This window comes from Haemaphysalis longicornis, unplaced genomic scaffold (assembly GCF_048455015.1).
Source record: "Haemaphysalis longicornis isolate Haplotype H1 unplaced genomic scaffold, Haemaphysalis longicornis Haplotype H1 scaffold_3, whole genome shotgun sequence".
Taxonomy (NCBI): domain Eukaryota; kingdom Metazoa; phylum Arthropoda; class Arachnida; order Ixodida; family Ixodidae; genus Haemaphysalis; species Haemaphysalis longicornis.
In genome coordinates this window covers 118915366-118936943 of record NW_027526335.1, presented here as the reverse complement: position 1 = coordinate 118936943, position 21578 = coordinate 118915366, and the positions used below count along the sequence as shown (strand labels likewise).

Here is a 21578-nt window from a genome sequence, read left to right as displayed (position 1 = left end):
CACGGGACCGAACAGCGTTGAACCGTGGTCGGCATTGACTCGGCAATACCCCTACATCAAAGGTAACCAAACGAAACCGAGACTCAACCAGATTAAGCCAAGCTTTTGCTATGCATATCCAAGATTAGCTGAGCTAAGCCAGAGTCATTTTTAGATGCGAAGCATCTCATGGTCGGGGCTATGTCCGTCCCTTGTCGTTGTCGTTATTGCGCCGTCCACACCCCCACTGCGCATGCTCGGCTTGCAGAACGCCCAGTCCCTTCTATGGTTCCTGGAGCGACAGTGTTGGCGGTGTCTTCCTGGGATGGCACGAGACGAGCACGTTTCACGCGCCTTCGACGTTTCATCGTCGTCGTAGCGGTGTGCATCGGCGAGTCTCAGCGGGCCGTGATTACTGTTGCGAGAAGGAAGAAGATCGCTTGCCAAAGTACAGATCATCAGCAGGAGGGAGAAGAGAACAAGGATTAAAACGGGTGTTCTCAGCAGAGCCATGGCGCGGGTCTAGTTCCTCAACATGTTTGGTGCCGAAACCCGGGAGGAACGGCCTGGTGGACACCAGATGACAGCGCACAGCGACTTCGAGGCACGCGAGGCCCGGGAAACCGTTTGATGTCCTGATCCCATGGGCTTTGCCGTCCAATGGCACCCCCCATGGCTGGCTGCTTAATGCACCGCATCGACCACTGGGAACCCGGAAGTGTCCAGCAGCAGCACCGTATCTAGAACACCCTCCCTCTGGACATTCAACCGACTGAGGACAGGGAGGCCGTGAGTCAACTGAAAGAGCTGAGGGACACTCTCCGGGCGAAGATATCCCAACTCGTCAGAACAACAGGCAACCTTGTAGAATCACCAACTCGGGAAATAAGTATGCTTCAAATCCTCCTCGAATCTCTTACGGAAGTGCGGAAAAACATAAATAATCTTGACGGACAGATACGAGATCTCCCAGACATCGAGGATTACGAAAAGGATTACGAAGTGCGAAGTGCGATTTTCAGTGCGAAGTGGCTGCTTACTGATAAGATATCGAAGATGAGCTTGATACGGAAAAAGATAATCACGCAGCGCGTCACGAATTTGGAACCCACTCAAGTCACACCCGTCCAAACATCATGGTAGCTCGTTGATTACCTCTACAGCTTCCCGTAATGAGGTATCTAAGTGCGAAGACCCATTTTTCATAAAGAACTACGGCAACGGCGGAAATCATCCCACAGCCAGTAAAAAGCTTGAGCGCGTCCACAAATGCTACGCTGGGGTCACGCATAGAATCTGTGCAGAGTGAAGAGCGCTTAATACAACCTCCGAGTCCCATCGCGATCATCAGAAGCCCGTTGTTTCAATGCAGCTGATCACGAACAGTGATGCCATGGACACCGACGTGGACCGGCGCAAGAGGCAAAGACTTCGGGACAAGCCTAGAAAACAGAAAAGAACTGCCGAAATAAGGACGTGTCGTACAGTTTGTGGACATTCCGTCAGGCGCAGTGGAACTAGTTGCTCCACATTTGCAAGGCGTGTTCAGACAAAGGAGGTTCGGTCGAGACAAGTGCGATCCCGAGAAAGACGATGCGAGAGACGACGCGAGACAGCCCGAACTTACTTCCCTGCAACACAACAGAGTGCTTCGGTACTTCGATCGCCGATCCTAACGAAGACCGTCATTAGAAAGCAGCCCAGAACCATCCGGGGAACGTGAATCGACCTCATCTTCAGCAATTTTAGGGTTTATCCACTAGAACAGCCTTTGACTTTACATTTCGCAGACCATAACGCGGTCATATTCAAAGCGGAACGCAAACCACAGCTCGACGTCACCTACGTTGAACATGATGATGATAATTCTAAATAAAGGCAAACTCATACCACGTACAACGTCTCTCTCTTTCTCTCTTTTAATGTCTCTCCACTCTAACACCCCACCCCCCTCCAAAAAAAAACAGCATCTTCCCATAGGGGAACTTTGAGTAGTGTGCGAAACAGCCATTGGGTCAACGCAATTTCCCATTTCGCAGTTCCGGTAAGTGAAACGTGTGGTAGCTACCATGGAAACCAAACGGTAAATATAACCGTAGCTACGTACCTCAACCTGACGGAAACGACGAACTGAAAACTAATGGGCACTTGAATTGACCCCATGCCTGCTTCGCATACTACTCGGGGTTCCCTAAGGGAAGGTGGTGTAATGTTTTTCTTGTTTTCCCCACTGTCTTCAATGTTTCATCATATGTATATATGTATGTTGTATGTATGTATGTGTATATATATATGTGTGTGTGTGCGTATGTATGTATGTATGTATGTATGTATGTATGTATGTATGTATGTATGTATGTATGTATGTATGTATGTATGTATGTATGTATGTATGTAAAAACTACTGTGTCGAATCGAAGAAGTAGAGGTTTAGTTACGGTTCGGGTTTGGGGAAATTCATTTCACTGCGGTTCAGATCCGTGTCCACTAATTCACGTACCCAACCGGTTCGCGAACCGGTTCCGTGAGTTGAATGATCAGCTAAGCCAGAAAAAAATATTTAGTAGTTTAAAGCCGCCCTAAAAACTATATATAAACGAAAAATCAAAATACGCCTTTTTATCAGTAACAGTGGTAAACTTTCAAAGACAACTTCAAGCAATTGGGCCTGCCATTAGGGAAAATGGCTGAAGCTTTGACCATTCATTAGCCCCTGTCTCGACCAGCCCTTGTTTCATACTAGGGATTAGTTAAGGGTCTTTCCACGAGAAATGGGGCAGGCGTCCGGTTGAAATGTGAATTTAAACGAGCAATTTACATGTAGCAACATGTGCACAGGGATTAAGGTCTCTGAAGTAAAAGACAGCGAAGCAATTGGTGCAGCTTGAACTAGTGGTGCAAGGCTGGAGAAACAGTAGAGCAGGCGGCCATCTCCATTCGCCGGAAGCCAGGCTGTTACACTTCAGATTTATTTCCGGAATCGCCGCTGAAAACTCTCCTTGACTGGCAGGGCCGGATCGTTTCATCCTCAGGCTTTCACATCGCTGTCAAATCGGGCCGCATTAGCACGAGCTAGAACCCGCGGCCAAGTTCAAAGCCAACGCCCGCGCTACGAACCCAAAGGAAATGGTACGCACAGGGTATGCGATGATTGCTCAATTTCGTCAGACGCCGGTTTCATAACGGTGGGACACAGGTTCCATTCTGACCATGCGATGCGTTTTTTTTTTCTTTTCTTTCTAATTGGCTGCACAGGTGATTGCTCCCTACCGCTGCTAACCCGTACCTGTCGGGCTTTTGGAGTGGCCCAGTGGTTTGGTTGACGCTTGCATGGCGTGTAGGTCCATGGTTCGATTCCACGGAGCTTCCTCACCACATTTTTTTCTTGAATTTTCAAGGGTTTCTTTCGTGCAAGGGAAGGGAAAGGCTTGGTCTAAACAGCTCCGCTGTCAAAAACGGTTTTCCTTGTAAAAAGAAATCCCAAAGCAGGCTCGGGTGACACATGTGCGTTGGACGAATATCGCGAAATTGGAAACGCTTGCCGCTGTGAAACACGACATATTGCAGCTATCGCCACAGATATTTCCTGACGAAACTTCGCACACTTTTCATATAGTTTTTGATTTGTAGAAGACATTTCTTGCAAGAAAAGATTGCGAACGCGATACTTGTTTTAAAGTTGCCAAAGTGTAGAGCACTGTTTTTCACCATCTAAACAACCTAGAGAGTTAATTTTTTTAGTATTATTTGCCGTCATTTTCCACTCTTCGGGCCAATTTATTTTCTGCAGAAAAATTAGTTCTATTTAAAAAAGTCACAGCACTGCAGATACGTTCGGTATATTGCTCTAAACTGAAGACCAATATAAAAATATGTCATTTTTTTGTTTTTTAGAGTTTGAAAACGTTAAATTCATGTTTCTGATCATATTCCCCCAAACAATGTTGTATAATTTATGTAATTGTTTTGCCATAAAGCACGAAATATCACCTTCTATTTTGCGATGGCATACTACAGGCGCTTGTAGCCGACTTTTCACGTCAACGTTAGACAATAAATAGGCGCGAAAAACCTTTCTGCTCTACCCGTCGTAATAAACTAACGATTATACCAGCCATAATATATCATGACGAGGTTGGTTATGCGTGCGGTCGGGAAAAAAACGGAGGTCTAAGAAAAATGTGCTGATAGTTTATTGATTAGTCAATGACTGAAGGCAGCGAAAAGCAGCACAAAATTTTCGTTTAATAACTCTGCGCGGAGTAATTTAAAACTATTTTAAAACCAACTGACGGGTCCTTTGCTATCATTTTTTTGCGAGAAAACACTTGCAAAAAGATATTGCCGCATTGCTACAGCGAAGCTATGCCTGTGCCATGAGCGCACTGTATATTGCAAGGCGGCACAAAAAAATTGACAACCTGCAAATGTTCAACGAAAGTCGAAATATCGACACATAGGCCTTTTCGTTTTTCGTCCACACCAGAAAAGCGGCCGTGGAGGGCGGTTCTCGAACATGCATCCTTTCCGGTGGCAACGCCAGTGAACCGCTCTTGCCGATGACACAGGTAAAGTATTTCGTTTCTCCAGATGTGCGACCTTTTTAAGCAAATGTTGAAATGCAGCAAGGAAGAAAATTTAGGCCATGGGTCTTCGCCGTTACGCTGTGCAGCAGTCTTGCGGCCTCATTGCCCCACACAGCCCCAACGGAGGAAGGGCAATGTCAATGTTCACAGCGCCTGCAGGAGACTGAAAGTGTGTCTTGTTCAGCCCTCATTCTGAATGCGTTACCAGCAATAACAAACCAGTGCAACATTGGTGCGCATACCTTTTCCCATGTTGCGGCCACGTACAGCATTGCAATGAGTGCTCGGCAGGGTAAAAAAGCATGAGAGGTAACGCAGGTGATCTTGTGCGAAAAAGAAAAGTACTAATGGCATCACTACGCATTATCAACGAGGGGTGATAAAACCCTTTTATCGTAATCCAGAAACAGGCATTTATTTTCCGGTTCAGATCCGGGTCGGATTCAGAGTGCTAAAAATAATGTTTTGAGTTAGGTTCCGGCCAATGTGCCTCATCGCCTGCGTTGCGTCGGCGCGTTAAATCCCAGAATCAATAGGTTCCGGCCAAAATATGGTTTCGGTTCCAGTTATCGGTTAAGTTGGGTTCCTGTTCAACACCATCGCAAAAACAATACTTTGGACAAGGTAGCGGCCTCAGACCAATGCAAACGTTGACACGGGTATGAGGCCGCTAGCCCAGTCCACAGTATTACAGCGAATCTGTTAGCCTCTAGTTGGTCGGGAAATTTCGTGCCGTAAACAAAAAATGAGGCTACAAAAAAGCGAAGCTATAGGCAACCTTCATGATCATCACGTAGGTTTATGTCCACGATGGAAGCCGACTGGCTTATTCTTCGCTTCCGCAACGATCTTTGCGCCATCGTGATTGCTGCAAAGCGCGAGACACATGGACGACTGGTGCATGCGATTAGCATGCGACTGATCGTTACGACAGATCGTTAGGACTGGTTTTGGCGTCGTTCGCTGGTCGGAGGAGGCTCACGACGCCCGACTGGCAAGCAAGATGCAGTCGTGCCATCGTTGGAATCGTCGTGCGGGCACAGCCAATGAGAGCCCGAAGGTGTCATCGCGGAGAAAGTTTCTTTTAGAGCCCCGAGGAGGCGCCCGTGGCAATTCCGAGTATTCTTTGGGGAGCAGCTCTCCGACGCCGCCGCAGACCCGTGCGCTCACCGCCTGGTAGACACATGTTGCCAGCGGTACCTGCAGCATGTACGAGCGGAATCATGGGTTCTAAATGTTCCCACACTGCTGCTGAACATATAAAAATGGAATGTATTTTCACTTCAAGTTTAAAAGTGTTTTCTTTTCCTGCTCGGATTTCTCTTGCACATATCCGCAACCATGGAGCAAAAACAGTGGGCGGAGCGGCGCCGACGATGCATCGCACGCGCGCATCGGACCATGTGTCTCAAATTCACCCATACGACTAGTCGTGGCGACCGCCGTAACGATCCGTCGCACGCGAATAGCATCCAGCAGTCGTCCATGTGCCTCGCGCTTATCTTTGAGTTTCTTTCATTTATTTGCATGTTCATTGGACATCAACCCATCCAGACCAGGGCGTAAGTCTAGTATTTGGGACCAGGACAGGAGGCCCAACATCACGCTTTTTGACACGTATGGCAATCGCTTTCCGTAGGTGAATTGGATCAGTTCTGGGCTTAATTAGCGAAGGAAACGGATCCAACAGCTTAATGTTACAGAAGATTACCGGGGAAGTGCAAAATGTCTTAGGGATGTTCCGAAGCATTCTCAACAGGAATACAGGTATAAGCTAGGAGTGCGCCAACAGGCTTATTCATGGCTTCGTTGTATGCCACTTTTCTTACGTCGCGGCTATGCTCAATTGGAAGAAAAGCGAAGAGAAACGCCTTGACCCCATCATTCGTCGGGTTTTTAAGATAGCTTGGGGACTTCCTGTCAATGCATCCCCGGATCTGCTACTGAAACTAGGGGTTCACAATATATTAGCAGAAATCGCAGAAGCCCAGCATACTGCGCAGATAGTCCGATTGCCAGGCACTGGAGCAGGCGACATATTCTGGTCACTCTGGGAATCTTTTCCGAACACAATCAGGAAAGTGTCAGGCGGCTTAGCAGGGAAAACACAGACTCAATCGGGGTCCGTCCTTTCCCCGGAAACGTCCATCCTGTCTTTGATTAAGAGAGAGAGGAGGCCGTATCGAGGCAAGGCTCTCGTAGATGCGGCTCTGGAGACCCCTACGGAGTCAGCTTTTGTATGTCCCGCTCAGATAAATGAAAGACAGGCTATAGATTGCGTCTCTAGCGCTGCCACTCGAGAGTTCCCCAAGGGAGGGGTTGATGCCAAAGTCTCCAAGTTATTAGAAGATAGATACATTGGTGCTCATTTCCTAGTCTGGTTTCCAGTCCACATGGGCGACCTCGGGGAGCACAGTCAATGAATCCGCACACGAGGCAGCGCGAGGACTCATCAGCCGCGCTCCCTCCAAAGCACCCCCATCCCCCCACACGGCTTTAAGTATCAACTTCAGACCAACAACGTGCTTAGCAAACACTTCTACTTATATCGACGCGAATTTGTGCTCCCAAAGAAAGGACTCGACAGGGCACTTTCAGTCACTCTCCACATGCTACAAACAAAATCACACGCCAATCCTTGAAGGCTGAGACACATTGACCCGGACTACGACGGACCTGCTATATGTCCAGAGTGTGATAGGCGTGTGAACTTCGGTCACATGTTGTGTGGCTGTGCTACGCAAGCCTCCTATCTGGAATATAAGTTAAAGTGGGACAGCCATCACAGGAGCAGATAACTTCACGATCAACTCTGGGCTGCCCAGAAGGCCCGCGTAACGGCGGAGAGTCACGGGCACCCCATCCCGACGTAGGAGATGCCCTGTACACTTTGACACCTGTCAGGTGTCATTCAGGTCCCTTTTTTGGAAATAAACTTTTACCACCGCCGCCACCTTGGAGGTGCGTACGCTATGATGTGTCGTTCGTGTTCAGAGCAAGTGGTGCCATGAATACGGCGAATGCTGGAGTCTTTCTCGTTCCGAGCCAGTGCTTCCATGATTACGGTGGCCGCTAGAGTTTTTTCGTTTTTAATCTCCCCAAGTGGGTATGCTTGGTTTAACGAATGTGCCCAGGGGACGTTGGGGGTCGTCGCAAGGCACGCGCCCTCGAGCTCTAGGCATTTCCTTGGTTTTGTTAACTGCCGGGCAGTCACCGCGAGGCCCGCCCGCAAGTACCCGGGCTCGGCAATTTTTTGGTATTTGTAACTGCTGACACGAAAAATTACGATTTGCTAAGCAGGTTCTCTGTTAAAATATCCATGCCGGACCTAGCAGTTCTGGCGTACGACTCCGAGCACATGCAGTAGGCTAATCATGCGTACAGCGTAGACCTATATTCGCTTAAAAAAGGCAAAACTAGCATACAAACGGCATGATGTTTGATAAGGCGCCCCTGAACAATTGAACCTACCCCCAGGACCATATGTTCTTAATAAATATTCTGTTTGCAGATTATTGTTGAAGTCTAGCCAGGACTAGTGTCACTAAATATAGTAGTTCTTGTCCAACACGCCGAGGGCATGCGTCAGCCTAGGCAGGACCCACCATTTGCCGCCAGAGATGCCCAGCGCAAGTGACATGCCCGCCGAGACGACCAAAAACATTGTATACCCTTTTCCATCAGCATTTGTAGTTGTTTACAACAGCTTCGCTGGACATCCTCTTTCGCATGGCCGGAATTCGGCATTTTTTTGTTTGTATGTGCTCACCCTCTTGAATGTTTCAAAAATAGTGCAACCTCGACTAATCCGTCATCGACTACCTGCAACATACTGAGGAGAACAGCCAGCTTGCTCCACTTTGTACAACCAACCACCAGCTCATATAGGCGGGACGATTCCAAGACACCGACCATCAGACAGTGATCTTGTGTGGGTAAAGTAAAACATTACTTCGAGGTCCGTGTCTACTACTTTGTGGCTGCGAAATTCGCACGCAACCCCCACATATTAAAGCGAATCTTTCTACGCCTCAATGATGGCGACGTTACGCCAATATGCACTGCAGAGAAGTATCCTTTTTCTGACGATTTTGATGATCGTGGGTGAACTGAAAAAAGGTTGAGATACGAATCTTTCACTGGTCGAAAGCCAGCGTCTTCAAAATCCAAATTCAAAGTTAAAAATCCTAATCGTTACGCCCAGAACGCACTACAGAAAAGCCAACTTACACAATGAACTTCCACAAAGGCACATCAAGAGCCTCAAGGAAAAAACGCTTCGCGTTGTCGGAATCGCAGCTCGGTCCCTCGTTAAAAAAAAACCTGATGTCTATGCCATTCGTCCATTCCGAAATGGTCGAAGTTGTTTGGATTTTGGACGTTGACTTTGACTTAGGCTGCGTGGGAGGCAGCTTCGCGTTCTAGCCACATTTCTCTTAATTGAGGAAGGTGCTCTGAATATTTTTATGGTATAACTTTATTATTACCCAGGGTTATAACCCTCCCTGGGTGTCCGGTGTATATTCGATGTGCGTTAGTATACGCATCGCGTCGGCAGAAAATAGGACCGTCTCCAGTTTATCGTGAAAATGCTGTAAAGCTCTCAATGCAGCGTAGGTATTGTGGAAGAAATCATACCAAAAGTGGTCGCTATGACAATTTTACCGCTACGCCGTGTTTCATTTACCTGCATATTTAGCTCACTGTAAACTTGTGAATGGTGGAGAATTTCCGTTGGCAGTTAATTCTTTGCCGTATACGGAGGCACTAGGGTTACAGAAAGTGGCCGTAACTTTTGTATTATTGATACAATCCGAAAACAAGCAAAAAAGTATGCATCGTATCGGTAGCAGCTAGGAGAAGCCTAATATTGCGCATAATTTGACCTAGTTTTCATAATTGTGTAGTTCGTAGTGAATTTGTAAATAGTATCGTCAATACATGGGCTTTAATGTGACGGAAACCCACAGCCGCATGTTCGTCGGCTAGTTTAAAGCTCTTGTATTTTTAAGTTTATTTCAGCTACATTACTAGGAAATGTGCTTTATCGCAAATTCCAAGCAAATGTGCTTCGTTTCGTGCACTTTGTGGACAGCATCCCAGATAACGCATATAGGCGCCCCTGGTTCGTTGTTCATCATATTCCACAGTGTGAACGGCCAGGTGAATTTAAAATCGTTTTTTTCATCTGACGTAGCAAGCTACCCACAATGGGTAAGCTAAAATCGCCATCCCTAGTAAAGGGACTCTGATACACGTCCAATAAACGCTTTTACTCTTTCCTTCGCGACTGGAAGCACTGCAAAAGCTATAGTTATCGCCATCACGGAGCTGCACTGCGTGGTTTGCTCGCCCCAGCAGATATGCTTTCCTTTTCTGCTTTGCTTGTGTGGATTTCTTTTTAAAGTGGCTATGGAATTCCTTAATTGCTTCAACTGATGGAAACCTGGCCAATAGCAGCTACACCGCTCTAATGACGTAATTCCAGTGCTCGAAGACAGCCAAGACCGGGGAAGAGTGAAAAATATATTCAAGGCCATCTCTACTCACTCAAAACTTGGTGAGGGGCGAAGCATGCAATGTATAAGTGTATTCTTGGCGCTTTGTCATTTTGCCCACGGAGATAAAACCGTTGTTGGGTAGAGGTAAACAGCTTTGCTGTGACCGTTTCGAGTCTTTGAAGCACGAAGCGCTCTAGAGCGAGGCGTAGGACAACGAGTGCCCCGATGTGTTTTTTAGTACTCGTCGCGTTCTAGCGCGGCGCGTTTGAAAAGGAGTGTCCCGCTTGTTTGAGTACCGCGACTAGATGAAACGTCGACGACGACAGGAGGCTCATTTCATGTCTCCTGACTCGTTTCCTGTCGTTTTCTGGCGACAGGATACTGGGGCTCCTGTCGTCAACGACGATCGGACCCCGAGCCCCTAAGGGGCTTCGCCCTAAAAATCTTTCGAGCAAGTTTCTAAGCTGCGTGAAGTGCACATAGCAGTAATTCTAGCTAAGGTACTAAGCGATCCCTTAATAAAAGTACTGAATGTGTTGGTTGACTACGTTCTGCAAGAAGTTGGGATTTCAAGAAAAGTTAAAAAAAGTCCCGTCTCTTCCTTTCCTGCACAACTCTGTCTTTCTCTCGACGTTTTTTGTTTCCGACGCTCAGGACTCCTAGGCGGTACATTCTGTGCGCCCTTGCCGGACCGGCAAACACTATCCCGGAAGACATCCCGTAAGGCATCTGGCGTAAGAAAGTGTGTCCGGTAAGAATTTAACGCCACTTCAACTTCCGTTGGTCTGGTAAGCTACCCGACGTTTGGCAGCTGGTAGTCGGCGCCCTTTAGGGGCTGCACGGCTCAGCTCAACGGTCTCTTTTTTGCTCGGGATAGAAAAAAAAATGGGGCGCCTAATTGAGACAAGCGCCCAACGCAAGAATGCCTACCAGTACATGATTTGTAACACGGGCGTAGGATTCTGCTCTAAAAACACTTGTTTCTGTTATTTCGTATGACTTAGAAGTGGTTGGTTTTTCGTAAAAAAACAGTCTCGCCACTCTACCCTGGCTTCGGCCACTCTATCTCCGAGATTCTGAAAGTAGCTTAAACTTTTTTCTAGCCGCTCTTAAATATAGAGTAGACACAAACAGGATATCGACAGTGACGAGGATGAACTGAAATGCAAAGCAGCTACTTTGCAACACTACATTCTCTCATGCACACACTTCTTTATAAAAGACGTTTTAGTAGTGCCTTTACATATATGCTGGTTTCGGTTACCTTCATACGCGTAGAAAACTCTGCATACGGAAGCAAAAAGCTTTAAAGCAAATACAAAAGCAAAACCAGTCCTTAAAGAAGGAGCAGGAACACTTTTTTAGAACGTAAGGCTCTTGGTTCATTTGAGGAGAGAGAGGTACGTGTGGTGAGTGGAAGGGGAATTCTGTGGTGGTTTGAAGACAAGTTGGATATGAGGCCCAGAGGTGCCAGAAATCTTTATTCACGTCGCGTATTTTCGCCAACCCATCGGGGGTTCTCTTGCATGAATACTCGACTCAGGTCGACCGGTTCCCGCTTCCACAATAAGCCCTTCTGAAGGGTGAAGCTTTACTGCTAAGGGTGGAGGGTTCTTCGAAAAGAAACTGCATGGTCAGACTTTGCGCAGAATGAACGGGCAGCTAAGGAACTGGCGCATTTCTGTAACCTGAGGGTACATGTCTAATTATCATCGTTGCTCCCCGCGTACTTCCAAGTCGGCGTGCGCACGCTCCATGGACGGGTGCCAGAGCTGACGCTCGATATGTTTCGTAATTGACCTTCGACAGTCTGATGGCACGTTTGGACAAAAATAATAAAAATGCTGTAAGGGCAGCAGCTGATTGGCCAGTTGCGACAATCGCCTGTGGAGCGACCACATGGGAAGACAAGGCGCAATCATTCAACGTTTCGCAAAGTAAGAGCGAAAGGCGACGGGAAGTTCACCCAGCGATCCTGGCCAGGTAAGGATCACCAATAATTTTTCTTGAAGTTTTGGCTGATGAGTAGCGCATATATCGGCAAATTTATATACTTTTTTGAACGGAAGATAATTTGTCTATCATTGCGCAGTGCTTTTTGTAAGAACTTTCTTGTGTGCATTAGCGGCGTACCACGTTTTCTCCCAATTTTTACGAAAATGAGAAAGTTACTTTTTGTTGTGATTGATGAGTAGCGTATGTATCTGCGAAATATGTTTTTTATTTACACGGAAGATAGTTAATTTGTCATACTGCAGTACGTTTTGGAGAAACATTTTTAGTATGCATCGGCGGTGTAAAACTTTTATCCCAATTTTTTCCCAAGACTTAATGGGTGCAGCTAATGAAACTGCCTCGCCGAGAGAGCGGAGCTAACAGCGGTTGGTTAGTGATGTCTCAACTGTGGTCGACTATTTTAAAGTTCACGTTCTTTCGGAAAAGGATCACTGTAGCGGCGTGAACATTTTGTTTTCCTAAATTAGCTAGCTGAATGAGCGATTTGTTACGTGCCCACATTTCGGCATCGTAACTCAGAAAAATCATCACATGAATGCTTCAGGTAGGAAAAACAATATTCGAATGAGTGCCCGACAGTTTATCTCCACGTAAAAAATCCAAGTGAGACAGTTAAGGCTGCTCACGTGTGGGATTGCGAAAGCACGATACATTACTTCAATAAGTAGGGTCCTCAGTGTCTAACGATAGATGTGTTGTTATTATGTTGTCTCCTGTTGCGACAATGTCTACATTATCAGATGGATGTGTATGTGACGTGTAAACTTCGCGCCGTAACAATTACGATGGGGTTGGCTGGTGGTGGTCTTAACTGAATAAAGTGCCTAGCTCCGCTCTTGCAGTGCAGCCTTTTTATGTTCGCTTGCAATTCCTTAGGCGTACCTCCGCCGCCGACCACGTTTCAGAACCACTGCTGAGGCACACGCATTAGTGTCCATCGCAGTACATAAAACATTGCACAGAGAAACGTGCCCAGTGGTGCGATTTTTTTCATGATAATTGTCATATCCTCTTCCGATTCACTCATAACCTTCTTAGTGTTACTGTTACTGAGAGGTTTGCACTATCGCCATTTTAGCAGCTAATATACGGTAATGCCGTGTATGACATTGCTACATTTGTAATTAGCTACCTGTTTGCCCTTTCAGACATCTTGGTGCCATGTTTAGATTGCGGCGAAGCCTGAAGCCGCATTTCAGCTTAATGGTACATTAAATAATTGAGTGACTTTCCGTTAAAATTGATTGATTGATTGTAGGGTTTAATGCACCGATGCAACGCAGGCGAGGAGGCGCGCCGCAGTGGAGGCTTCCTGATTACCTTTGACCACTTGGGGATCTATAACGTGCGCCGAAATCTCTTAGACACGGGTGTTTTTGCTTTTCGCCTGAATCTGAAAACCGGCCACCGAGGCCGGGAATCAAACCCGCGTCCTTGTGTCGCGTTAAAATACTTTTGAAACCGCAACCACTCCCGTTACTTAATATTGTATTTCGCATTAATTTGTGATGACGTAAAACCACCCATGATATTCAACCTTAACGTTTTCTGTCGGCCGCCACTATTATGATTATATTCTACGATGTGAATGTGAATTAGCAGAATATAGTTGACCCAACATCAATAATTTGCTCTTAATAGTCCGTTTGATATTCTCATAAAAGCGAAGTGGTTTAGCAATTGTAGTTTTTAATGTCCGCAGTTGAAAATGCCAAGAAATTGCCTACCGCACGCGCGTGCACGTGGCCCTTGTGGCGACAGCCCGGTAGTTAAGAAAACCAAAAAAAAAAAAAAAACGCCGAGCGCTCATGTGTGCGCGCCTCATGACGATCGCCCAGCACCCCCTGAACACGTTTTTGAAGCCAAGCATACCCACTTATGGAGAACGGCCAGGGAGAAAGACACGTCACGCCGTACGCCCCTCCAACATGATGTCCAATGATTATGACTTCCGCAAAAATGAAAGACACCCACACTTATAACCACAATGATGGAGTAAGGGTCGTTGCGGCAGTGAAGAAGAAGCTAATCGGCTGCAATCGTGGGCTTAAACCTTCGCGATGTTCGGGAATGTTGCGGACAGCGTCGCTACCTTCAAGTCTTACGCGTCAGGGTGAGTTTCCTTGATTTGTAATAGCTTTTTCAAACTGAGAACTTATTCAAACGGTAGAAATTCCTTTTTGTGGGCGAAGCACCCCTTAAAGCTGGGGCAGTCGTCGTCTCCTGTCGTCGTAGTAATCGTAGTCGCATGCAGTCACGGTACTAAAACGCCGGGAAGCGTATTTCCAAATGTTGCGCTGAGCAGTGTACCAACGTGACATGTCTGTTCGCGCGATGCAGAACGGTAATTAAACGTCGTCATTGGCTGCCCCCTAAACCTAAATCGACGTAAAACATACCAAATCCGCATTGTTGACAAAAACAACACATATATTTGAGCTAAAAAAATTAAATTTAGAAAAAAAGATACGCAATGAGAAAAAAAACTAATAGATATACCGACTAGAGTTCGAAACCAAGCCGTCAGAGCAAGTACTGAGTATTCTACATCGAGGCCAGAGAGCACGGACGGTTGGCTCCTTTTTCAAGGGGCTCGAAAGAATAGCGCATGCAGTGGCATCACACATGTCACGTGGGTGCTCTGTGCAGTGAACAGTTTGTAAACACGCCACCGAGAGAGAGAGAGAGAGAGAGAGAGAGAGAGATAAAAACTTTTATTGACACCACTGGCCTAAGGGGCTGCCAAGGCTGCCCGAAGGGCCGCCACCACGGCTTGTGCTCAGGTGATAGGTGGGCGCTGGGAATCTTCGTCCGAGCGGCCCAGTGCCTCCGTCCAGTGGCCAGGGGAAGTTATGGTGCGGTGGGGGTCATAGGGGCAGGCCCACATGTGGTGTTGCACTATGGATTTAGCGCCACACTGTGGGCAGAGCGGGGGCGGGTAGGCGGATGGTAAATGTGATGAAGGAGGGCTCGGTTGGGGAGCGATTCCGTTTGGAGGAGGCGCCACAGCCGTTCTTCCGGTAGGGTAAGGGATGGGGTGAGCCGGGGGCAGCGTGTTGCGGGAGAGGCGGTAGTAATCTGTAACCTCCCTGTAAGTGGTGAGGGAGTCTCTGGCGGAGTAAACTCCTTCACGGGAAGTGGTCTCGTCAGGCGCACGGGTGACGAGTGCTCGTGCCGCTTTAAGAGCCCACTCCGCGCCGTCTACTCCCGTGTGTCCCGGTAACCAGAGGAGCTCCGTAGGATGCTGGGGGGCAGAATTTTGAAGCAGAATTTTGCAGGCTAGCGTGGAGATACTGCGGTTAGCAAAATTTTTGATGGCCGATTTTGAATCAGATAATATTATATCAGGGGGAGGCTGCTGTGCGAGAGCCAGGGCTATGGCCACCTCTTCCGCAACATGTGGGGTTGTGGTGGGATCTGCTCCTTGCGTTGCAAATGTCTACGCAAGGCGATAGTCGACTGGCGCCTCTGGCAAGTAAATGCATCACTTCTCTTTCCCCCTTACTTCTCAGGCTATTCCTCTCCCGTCTCGTTCCTCCCAAGATAACACGCGTACGTTAGAGATTTGCTCAAGTCAATATAAATTTACCGCGTTCCACTTCTCCAAGTCCGATGCTTCGATACCAGCGCGGCCGTACGGCGTAGACGCTTGTGAATCGATGGGCACCACTGCATTGTTCATAGAATCACTGTGCCCTACTCCACGAGCGTTCCAAGCGGAGCGTGGAACGTCTAGCCTAGTGGAACCTTTCCTCGCTGTAGCCGTTTGATTTTTTCGAATTCCGCCATGTGGCGCGGGGAACAGCAGGCAATGATTTTCTGCAGTTGATTAGTATCTTATATACTAATCGAAAAAGCAAGCACCCGTAATTTTGAATAAAGGAACACTGCAAATATTACTCATGTATTGATTTTGTGCCTTATATTTGCGTAGTTCCTCGTTATTGTTGTACAATGTTGACAAGTATGAACATTAGAACCGGATTTAGATGTCCCCATGTGGCTCGGAGTATATATAAGGCTATTGCACAGCATGTGGTCAGTTCGGTCGGCTGGCTGAATCGAGTGACAAACAGACAGAGAGAGAGACAGAACAAAATTTATCCGTTCAAGTAGCCCAAGAAAGAATGTCGTCTTTGAAACACCCGGACATTCGTTTACACGTCGTGCTGGAGAGCTTCGTGCTTTAAAGACAGTTGACTCTTACAACAAACCTGCATACCTCTACCCCCCAACGGCTTCATCTCCGTTGCCAAAAACACCAAGAATACACTTATACACTGCATACTTCGCCCCGCCCTAGACATCGCGTTAGCGGAAATGGCCTGAGATTTTTTTCATTGGAATATGCGTTCTCACTATTGTAGGTGTTACTTCCGCCACATCTGTATTAGTGTGAAAATGCAGGGGGTTAGATGGTTCTGGCTGTGGGCATACTCGGCAAACAATGCTCCACAACAATGTATACCACACTAAACTTTTTTACACCCTTTTTGGCCGAAAGGGGTGTAAAAATCTTGTCCCATGGCTAACACCCTTAAAAGGTGTTTTTGCAAAAAAAGGGGGTACGGATGAAAAAAAGGGTGTCGAGCTCAACACCCTTAAAAGGTGTTTTGAAAAAAAAGGGTGTTGAGCTCTCACACCATTTTTTAAGGAGATGGCATGCGCAGTGGCAATCTGAATTGGCATATCGCGCAGCATTCAACACAAACCGTCAATACGCACAAGGTACAGTTGGAACACACATGAATTGAGCAAGAAAACCAACGGCATGCAAGCGGTACAGGGACTGCATACTTACTTAGTAATACATGTGCTGTTCTTGCTTTTATATCCAGCACAGGAAAGCCCTCCGATCGAGTCGGTAGGCTTGTCTCAAAAAAATAAGGTCGTTCGAAACTATGACAAAGGGCGCAAAGAAAAAGGGTGTAAGAAAAAAGGTGTAATAAAAGACCGCCAACTAAGAAAAAAGGTGAAGAGACCTCCAATTTTGGAGGAATTTTGTACCTGTTTGCACTGGTGGACAGAACATTTTCTACAAGAAGGAGGGTGTTTTGTACCTCACGATGTTTAAAGCAATATGAATCGGCATAATTTATTACCAGTGAAGCTCTTTAAGCTTGAGCTAGTTTCGGTGGCGTTAGCAAAAAATACAAAGAAAAAGAACTGCGGCACCTGTAAAGGGCGCACCACCGCAGATAGGGTATTATAACAGTGAAGTCAGCTTTCGATCTTGTTAGAGTGTGAGCACAAGCGGCGTATGCGTATGCGCACCTCTCGCTATACCATTTCAAAGGTACTACCCCTTTTTGGATTCTAAAAGGCAAAAAAATTGTCGCAGCTTGCAATAGTGGTGCAAGGCTGGAGAAACCGCATAGCTGGGGGCCGACCTAGCTTGTTTCCCCCTTGGATCCCTTGGAAGGGGGGAGGACACACGTTAAACTTGGCCTCACCCCTCAGCGGTCATCGTAGCTTAGCAAGAACATTGCAAAGCTTAGCAAGCATAACAAAACTTAGCAACACCGGGAGAAAACAAAGGGTGTTGAAGTTGATCAACACCCTTTTTTCACAGAAAAAAGGTGTGGAGCTAGAAAAAGGGCGTTGAGATTAAAAAAAAAAGGGTGCGAAGGCTTCCCAACCCCCTGTTCCACTAATGCCACACCCTTTGTGGCTAAAAGGGTGTAAAAACGTTTGTTGCGTACTTCATCATCGACCGGAAAGTGGGAAATCTCCTGGCTATCCCACGTGATAATTATAAGCGCTCAGTCGGGATGCAGAGAATGTGCAAAGCCGTTAGGCAACTGGGTTGATTTTGTTCGAATGCAAGAAATGGCTTTCGTTGTATAACATATGGTGAGCTGGCAACTCACGCTATCCGCAAGTGGTGTCGTTGTCAAGCGTGTAAAACACGTACCCTTACATCATCTGTAATTAAAGGATAGAATTCAAGATGTTATGCAGAAGAAGGTAAATTTATATTCACAATGAGTTGGTACGTGAAGGAAATTATTTGTTTCCAACCTTTACCAATTAGGGGCATTGGGTCACCACATTATTAAATATACGAGGAGGTTTGCGTAGCTGTCGTTGCACTAATTTTAGACATATAGAACATCTTATACAAATTGCGCTGCACCCTTTTTGTTCACATAGATACGTCTTACCCACATAGCGTGGGCACTTTGTAATGACGCCATAATATGAACCACGCATGTCGTACAAATTTTAATATAAAGTCTTTCGTTATTTAGTGGCCACTGTGGAACCTTCGGTCTCATTCTCAGAATTTTTAGCAAGTGCAAATAAGAAAGACAGGGCTTAAAGCAAAAACAAGTCTTCAAGGTGTCTTGCCTGGCTTACCCAAGCGTGTAAAATGGGGTCCTTAATCACTAAAAATAATTATGTTACCACGTTGTGCATTTTTTGTTTATCAAAGTTTCTGTATACGTTCTATGTTAGACATTTCAGCCGAACTTTCACAGTGGTGGCGGTGAAACTTTATTTCAAAATTGTCCTGACGGACAAATGATGGGTGTAAGCATTGCGTGGTATTTACAATTCCGTGATTATTTTCTTGTTTTTGAGGAAGTGACGCGCTCCAAAATTTAAGCAGTATCGCCAGTGCCAGTTGGGCAAAGACGGAAACGAAATGCTCGGAAAGCACCCACCCCATGCAACGGGCTGACCGGTTTGTGTCGTAACTTTATTCCATCGCCTCGACTTTTTCTCGCGACGTCTTTCCGCAATCATAATGTATACACACGCAAGTCGAAGATTATGCATTACACAAGTTTGGTATCAGTAAAACTGCGCAGAATTTATGGACCCCCGTTTCCTTCTGACGCCGAGAATTCGGAAGCGTAACAGCCGAGAACAAAACTGGTTGTCGTGCTGTACTGAATCCAATACATTTAATGGGTTCGCTTAGGTCTCGTATATTTCTCAAGAAACTGACGAACGTTCTTCGCTATGTTTCCAACCATTCACATGGCCCTTACTTACGAAAGAGAATATAATCTCCTTTCCTAAGACCAGGAATCTCCCAAGGTGACGGCTTATCAGCAAGTCAAGTTAAGCACCCAACTCTCGAGAAGACGGTGTCATTTGCAAATTAAACAAATTGCGTTCTGCGGGAAAGAAGCACACTATCGGCAAAAAAAACTTCCAGAAACTACGAGAATTCTCTCGTAATGTGTAAGAAGTGTTATTGCGTTCGTACGAACTCTCGATTCTTTATAATAATAGCAGTACTAGAACCCGACGATGGCCTGGTGGGCCACTGTAAGAATGACACCAATGGATAAAGCACAAGTTGTTTCTTCAGTATGTGTGAATGATACCGATCAGTCGCAGTTGCATACAAATAACATGGGCTAATAGACGGAGGCGTGTGGTTGCCCAAAGCTTCAGCAGATGAGCCGTATTCCACAGCGTGGAAATTGAACTGAATTTCACTTCCAGACGGGTGTAATTTAAGAAATCCCGCTTTTATTTTTATTCGCGTGTTAGGACAAAATCATGAAGTCAGCTTTTGGAGAATTGTATGACCAGGACTTGACGGAAATCCCGATTTCGGCATACTAACAGGCTGTATAGATATTGGCTAATTTGTTACAGCACGGAATTCTCCCAGAATCTTGATTTTATTTATTACGTAGGCGTTATGGAAAAGTGTACTGAAACAGTGTTTATATGCGTGTAGAAGTTAACTATGTCAACAAAAAGCAGTTCAACATCATACCGTATCTGACTACTCAATAATAACATTCACCTTACTGCAGTTAGCTTCAAAACAATACGTGCCATTACCAACAACTCCTGTGATAGCGAGATTTCAAGGAACCCTGCAACACTTTCGATAAGCGCTTTCACTCTTTCTTTCGCGTCTGGAACCACTTCGAACGCTACAGTTATCTCCAGCTCAGAGAGGCACTGCGTGATTTGATCATCGCATCCGATACGCCTTCCATGTCTGCTTTGTTTTTGTGGCTGTTTTTTGAAGTTGCTATCGAAAAGCGTTCATTGCTGCGACTGAAGGAAAACCAGCGAACAGCCGCTACATGGCCTTAGAGACGGAATTCGAGCCATCGAGGCACGCCAAGACAAGGAAAGAAATAAAAAATTTTTGAGCGAGTTTACAAGTTATCTGTTGGGCATGGAGCAGTAATTCTATGGCTGAGGTACTTTGCAACTTCCTAACCTAAGTACTGGGTGTGTTGGGTGAGTACGTTCTGCAAGCATTTAAGATTTAAAAAAAACTAAAAAAAGCGTCGCAGGGTCCCTTTAAGAGCATATGCTGGATTGCTCGGTTTGGTATTTTGTTGTGTATTCTGCATTATCTATGTATTGGTTGGTGCATTTTTGGTTATCTGGGCAGTTTTGCCTTCATCTTTAGGTTGACTATGCTGCGTCATTGGCTGACCTATACTGTTTGTGAATTCATTACTGCGTATAGATTGTTTTTTTCTAGCTGAGCTGTTACGACACCGCGGGGCGACGCCACTTGTGGGAGCGTGGGGCTTTGTCAAGTTGTCCTTGAGTCATCTGTTTCCTTGCGCTTCTGGTGCCACATGCACTCTATATCTACCGTATTTATGCAATTCTAAGCACCCCCTATTTTCTATAAACACGATGCCCAAAGTAAGGGGGTTGCTTAAATTTGAAAAACCTAAATTACCACACTCCTCCCAGCACTTTTTTCGCGGCCGTATCTCGACGAGGTGGGCGGCAAGGAATAATGTTTTATTTGACAAACATTGAAAAGAAAAATAGGCACAGACAGTGACCTCACTGCTTACGTCTTATACTCAGTCATCCTCACTACCATTCGAGTCCGTTGTGCCACGTGGGCCGCCGCTAGCTGTATACCCCAGCAGATAGTGTTCTGTTACGGTGAAGTGGTTAGTAATTGAAAACTCGACTTGGCCACAGCGTCAACTTGGGCACGCTTCCACTCGCCTGAAATCCATATTGCATTGGTTGCTTAGTTTAGGAGGTGCTTAGATTCGCATGCAAACGTTTTTGTTTTTCAATTCCTTTTCCTCCAAAAGTAGGAGAGGCCGCTTAGAATATAGGGTGGGGGGGGGGATGCTTAGGTTAGCAAAAAGTACGGTAATATGACGCAAGTAAACTTCTATTCAACTTGCCTAAAAAGAAATACCTGGCAATTATTTGAGGCTTCTCACTCTCTACCAGATGTAATTTTTACGAATTTTACAACTGGTGAGCTCCTACAGCATAATCAGAAGGTGCTAATAAAATTTGAAGCCGTTTGAACCAACAGTATGACTAGGCGTTGACATCAGCGGTTAGGCCGTTTCGCCTCCTTAGGTGTGCATTTGAAAAAATATCGTTTCGTTCTTTTAGCGGTGTCACAGGGATAAATCCTTAAAACTGGTTTAGTCCATTTGCATGAGTAACATTATTCACCATAACTAGTTGGAAATGTCAATTGGTAAGGGAGTGTTTGCGATATCTCTAAAAACGCCCAGTTTTC

At 46.1% G+C, this 21578-nt stretch overlaps 1 protein-coding gene across 2 annotated transcripts in view; it reads left to right on the top strand.

The window, feature by feature from the left end:
- The first annotated feature begins 11829 nt into the window (after nt 1-11829).
- Nucleotides 11830-21578, top strand: part of LOC144175044 (retinaldehyde-binding protein 1-like) — a 29507-nt gene continuing 19758 nt past the window's right edge. For both annotated transcript variants that reach the window (XM_077704081.1, XM_077704080.1), the window contains exon 1: nt 11830-12049. The gene's annotated coding sequence lies outside the window, so the exon portion shown is untranslated. The remainder of the gene's footprint in view (nt 12050-21578) is intronic.